The sequence below is a fragment of the Microtus ochrogaster genome, chromosome 6 (assembly GCF_000317375.1).
Source record: "Microtus ochrogaster isolate Prairie Vole_2 chromosome 6, MicOch1.0, whole genome shotgun sequence".
In the NCBI taxonomy this organism is placed as follows: Eukaryota; Metazoa; Chordata; class Mammalia; order Rodentia; family Cricetidae; genus Microtus; species Microtus ochrogaster.
The window spans coordinates 55,852,516-55,857,943 of record NC_022013.1 but is presented as its reverse complement, the minus strand read 5'-3'; the positions used below and the strand labels follow the sequence as shown (position 1 = coordinate 55,857,943).

At 43.2% G+C, this 5,428-nt stretch overlaps 1 protein-coding gene across 4 annotated transcripts in view; it reads right to left on the bottom strand.

The window, feature by feature from the left end:
• Positions 1–5,156, bottom strand: part of Ccser2 (coiled-coil serine rich protein 2) — a 114,599-nt gene extending 109,443 nt beyond the window's left edge. For all 4 annotated transcript variants that reach the window (XM_005348597.3, XM_013346834.2, XM_005348598.2 and 1 more), the window contains exon 1: positions 4,936–5,156. The gene's annotated coding sequence lies outside the window, so the exon portion shown is untranslated. The remainder of the gene's footprint in view (positions 1–4,935) is intronic.
• Positions 5,157–5,428: the final 272 nt, after the last annotated feature.

The window sequence follows — 5,428 nt, the reverse complement described above, 5'->3', positions numbered from 1 at the left end:
CTTCACCTGTCAGGAACTGTTGGTTTGGTTTTTAAAATTTATCTTTCAAATGCCCAGAAGAGAAAGTCCAATCTTTAGCACAGCAATAAGATAATACACATTTGGAACAGTGTCTTCTAAAGACAGACCAGACCCTGTCCACTGCTTGCTAAAGCTACATACACTATCTTCAGCAGATCCCTTTATGTGTCATCCATAAAATGAAGCTACCAAGATCCTACCTACCTTCTATGTGGCCAGTGAATAGAAGTAAGAAACACTGCCGTGCCAGGTATTAGTGTAGTTTACCTGGTAACTATTGTTCTGGGCTCTCTTATCTGTGTAGGTTAAATCACTAACACCACCACAGACACAGACACAGACACACACACACACACACACACACGCCAAAAACAGAGCAGATAACAAGGTTTTGATTTGTAGCTTTTTAAATGATTAACAGTTCAAGTCAGAAATGACCTTCTGGTCAACCCTGAATAAACAAAAATGTAAACAAATACACTACATTCATGAACGCTTTGGTCTGCTTAAAATTTATCACAATTTTAATATATGATAGATTTGTTACTTTAAGCAATCAATAAATTTATATTTGTACTTTGATAAATATCAAAAACTGTAATTCACATAAGCAAAAGTCCATTAAGATACTCAAGAATATTTAAAAAGTAGTTGGGATATAAGTCTAAAGAGTTGAGAAGCATCCTGTTAAATGTCTAATAAATATTTGTTCCCATAGTTCATCTTTCAAAAATAAGCACCAAGCAGAAATATGGCTCAGGCCTATAATCCCAGCATATGAAGGGACCTGAAATAGGATGATGGCTCTGGAAGTTAAATAAGCACCATGTTTCAGATGATGGGGACCATCATACTCAGCCCTCACAATTCAAAGACAAATTACCAAGGTCATTTATAGCCAATGGGTCTAATAAAATTCTAAAAAGCTACCAAGTCTTCAGTACTAAAAAATAAGACAAGTATGTTGGTACATGCCTATAATTCATGGAAGGCAGGGTAAGAAGGATCAGGAATCAAGGTCAGCCTAGTTTTCATGAAACTGTCTTAAATATTTAAAAAATAACAAAAGATAGTATTTCACTGTTAATGCTAACATGAAAATTTCCATGAATTTGTGGGCAAGAACAACCTATTCATGGAGAGAAAAAAATAAATTAAAATAAAACTTGTATGTGCCTTTAAATGTTAAACAGAAAGAGTACCCTTACCTTCATCTTTTAAAAAGTTAAACTCAAAACAAAAGGTCATAAAAGAATTGACAAAATTAGTCAACTGAATTCTGCTGGAAAAAGTACAAATCTTTCTAAAGTAAATCTAGCAAGAGCTTTTGAGACTGACAGAGCCATCATACCCTCTGATGCTGTAATTCCTCCCATGGGCCTTTAGTCTATAGAAAGACAAAGGTGAATACATGGCAGTATCGTAACTGCAGACTTCCGAACATGACCAGGAGTGGCATTCTAGTAACACCACCAAGGACCTTAAATACACAAACCGTACTACTTACAAAATGATAAGCAACTCAATGTCCACGTAAAAATAAGTAACTATATCATTGTATAATAATCCAAGGGTATAAAAACTAGCAAAAAGAAAAGCCATCAAATATGAAAGTACAGATTAAAGATTACATTTATACACCAATCAATCAATGGTATAAAATTACATGGAACTAACAAGAAACAATGAATGGTTTCTTTTAATTTTATTTCTCTGACCACTTATAAAACAAAAAGCCTTTTGGAAATACTGATCAAGCCCGCTACACTAAGCATATAGTTAAAAACTGACGTTTTTGAAACATAAATCTACACTAACATTTTTTGTTCCTAAAAAACTATCAGAGGAGTAATCAGAGCAGCTCTTCTCACAACACACAAGCTACACATGTAATTTTAGCCATGCTATTTCCCTTCTGTCACCCAATTCCATCAAGACCTCTCTTCTCCATCAGAAGAAACTGCAGGATCTCCATATGGTAACCAGAGGCTCCCAACACTGAAGTGAAAGCTGCAGCCCAGTTTCTCCCATTTTCCCAAATGAGGTATCACGTTTCTCAGTCACTCAAGGGCTTTAGGTCCCTAGGAGTGGCAGCTAAGGACTCAGAGGAGGACAAAAGCACAAGCAGACTTCTCCGCAACACAGTGAGAAAGACTCAAACATGAAGTCAGGAGCTTGAATAGAGACAGGGTCAAGCTACTTGCACTTTCAGGCTTTAATTGTGCAAAATGAAAAAGTTTTTTTTAGCACTCAACCAAATAACACGCAAAATCTTTCAACTTTAATATCTCCTAATACCTCTCTCATAGCTCATCATGTGATGGGAAAAGCTCTGCTAAGATTTAAAGGCTAGGCACTGATGGCTTATTTTTGTTATCCTAACACTCAGAAAGCTGAGACAGGAGCTGCAGAGATCTCAGGTCAGATGGAGCTCAGCAACCCATTGAGTTCTGGGCTACCCTAGGTTACAATGAGACTCTTTAAAAGGGGGAGAAGGGAACAAGATGGTTCAGTGGGTTAAGGTGCTGCTTGCCAGTCTGACAAAGCTCTCTCCCCAGCACCCACATGCTGGTAAAGTCACTACCACAACCGACCTCCACACACTCTGGCACAGGAGCATGAGTATGTGTGAATGTGAGCGAACACACACGCACTCCCACACAATAAATGTAATTTTTTTAATTGGATTTAGAATTAGGATAATCGGAGTAAAACTGAACTACTATGATGAACAAGACCTGATTTGTAGTCCCAGCTCGTCCCTTTCTACCCATACGACTGGGCAAATCACTGCACCTCAAAATGAAGTTCTAGACTAACCCTTACTGGGCATGACCTTCTCATTCCTCCGCCTTAAAGTAGGTTGACTTTTTTCCATCATAATTAGGGTGTCATGCCTATCCAATATCAATTTTTACTTCATCCTTAAACAAATAAAAGTAGTAATGCTGGCACCAGAGGGATGGGTCAGCAGTTCGAAGCACTTTTCTAAGTTTTCTAGTACTGAGAGAAAGGCTAAAAATATTTTGCTTATCGTGACTCGGCATTCAAGCCTGGACCCTTTCCCCAAAATGCATTTAGTAAATAGGTTTTAGTAGTATGTGCTATACCAGCAAACCTGAAACCCAGAAGCCTGGGGCAGACATATTTAAGCAAACCGTTAACTCCCAATTGACAACATTAAGTGTGCAATGGATTGGTGCAACTGGATCAGGAAAAACAAGAAACGGGGTGCCTGTACAAATTCAAACTCAAAAAAAAAAAAGTCTTTCTCAAAATCTTTCTCATAAGGTTGTAAGGGCAAAATGTTTACTAGGAAGACAATTCTGGACAGAGGGGACAGGGAGAGCTATGGTCTCCTGTAAGCAGTCTCATGGAGAGGACACGCATATTTGTAGATGAAATGAAAATGTAGACAAGCACCAAAAATTGGGAAAGACTGGCTTTTACCAACACAGACTGTGATGTCACTCAAGGACTTCTAAGCATGACATTCCAGTTCTCTTCTTCCCCAGCACAGAGAAAGCAATGAGGCAACAAGCGAGAAAATTCTACCTGAGCAAAGGTAGAATGAAAGAGTTCCTGCTGTCAGGATGGCTTCGAGCTTTCTTCTTACGGCATATTAAAGGGGCAGCACAAATTACAGGTTAAGGGTTGGAAGTATTTTTAACCTGGAGAGTGAGATCAATGTTGTTCAGAACAAGAACAAAACACAACCATAACAACAATGCGCTTTAACAAATGAAGAGACACAAACATCGATAAAATCTGCAAAGAAGACTGACTTCATCCATGCAAATTACTCAGCAATGTTTACATCCTTACCAATTATAGATTACACATTAGAAGACAAATTTTGTACTTATCTTTCACATTAAATGTGATTTAAGTTTTTTAGTCTAAATGACGACACATTAATCAAACACCTAAATACAGATGTCCATTAATGCCTAATGTTCTCGACCAAAAAAAAAAAAATGATTTCGGATAACAACCCTGAAAAAAATGTAAATGCTCGTCCGTGCTCGCTTTCTCTCGTTTGTGAGACTGGATCTATGTAGCCTTGGCTAGGCTCGAGCTTGCTATGTAGACCAGGTGAGCCGGGAACTCGCAGAAATCCACCTGCCTCTGCTTCCTGAATGCTGGGATTAAAGGCATGCACCACTATGCCTGGCTTCCCTCTCTTAAGTGAAAACTGGACATTCCAACCTGGGACGGCAAAGAGTCTGTGCACCAGTAGTTTCTACTGCTAAGGCCTACTCTAAGATCAGAAAGCCTAATTGGCTAGGTAGCAGCAATGATGAATTTGCAATTATTGAAATCTAATGCCAGGCTTTAACACCAATGACTCCTCAAACAAATTACCCCCTTCCTTTATTTTGTCAGGGGGGGGGGTACATTTAAAACTGCATAAAAATAGATTTCAAAAAAAAAAAAGGAAAGGAGGGGGAAAGCATCTGAACCTATAGCTATATAATATCTATATACCAAATGTAATATACCAAAGTTCTTTCTCAAGACGTGTTTTAGGGCGTGTCTTTGTTTTGACTCACTGATTTTAAATAAATAAATAAATAAATCCCTCTCAGCCCGGGCTGTCAGGTACTTTCCCTTACCAACGCGAGCATCCTGGCTATGAAATCCTAGGGCTTCTCAGCCTCGCCCTGATTTCCCGGTGCAGGAAGGCTACAGCCCCGCTGTCCCCGCGGCCCCTTCCCGTCACAGCACCGCCGGGCAGGGCGCCCAGCCTGCCCTGCACCGCAGGCGGCTCGGCGGAGGACTCCGGGGCTCCGAGGGTCGTCCCGGGTCGCTGACGGCCAAGGACGCCCGGCCCTCCACCCGCCCGCGCCGCGCCCCCGAGCCCGGCACCCTCGGGAGCCCCCCGCGACCCCGGCCCTGATCCCCGGCTCTCACCGTGAGGAGGTCGCGTTGCCTCCTCGGCCGCGGCCCGGATGCGGGTCGCCCAGCGACCTGCCGGCCCGAGGATGGAAGAGGGGCCAGGGGCAGTCCCGTCACCTCCCCGTCCGCCCAGCCGCCCGCCCCGCGGCAGCCAGCATCGCCTCCTCGGCCTGAGGGAGCGCCGGACTTCACGGACGCCGCGCCCCCTCCCTTGGCCGGCGCCCGTCTGGACTCCGCCCTCGGGGGGCCCGCGCACCACGCGTGCGTGGCTCCGCCCCTCAGGTAGTCCGTGCGCAGGCGCGAGTCCAACAGGGCTAGGACACGCCTCCTAGCCCTCCCCGCCCCCGGGCCAGCCGCTCCCAGGCTCCGCCCCGTTCCACTGACCTTGCTTCTTTGGTTGCCAAATCACGGCTTTCCCGGGGTTAACCTTTCACTCCCGTTTAGTGGCTGACAATCTCGAGATGGCCCTCTGGATTCAGATTTGATGCTTGACCACTACCAAACCTGT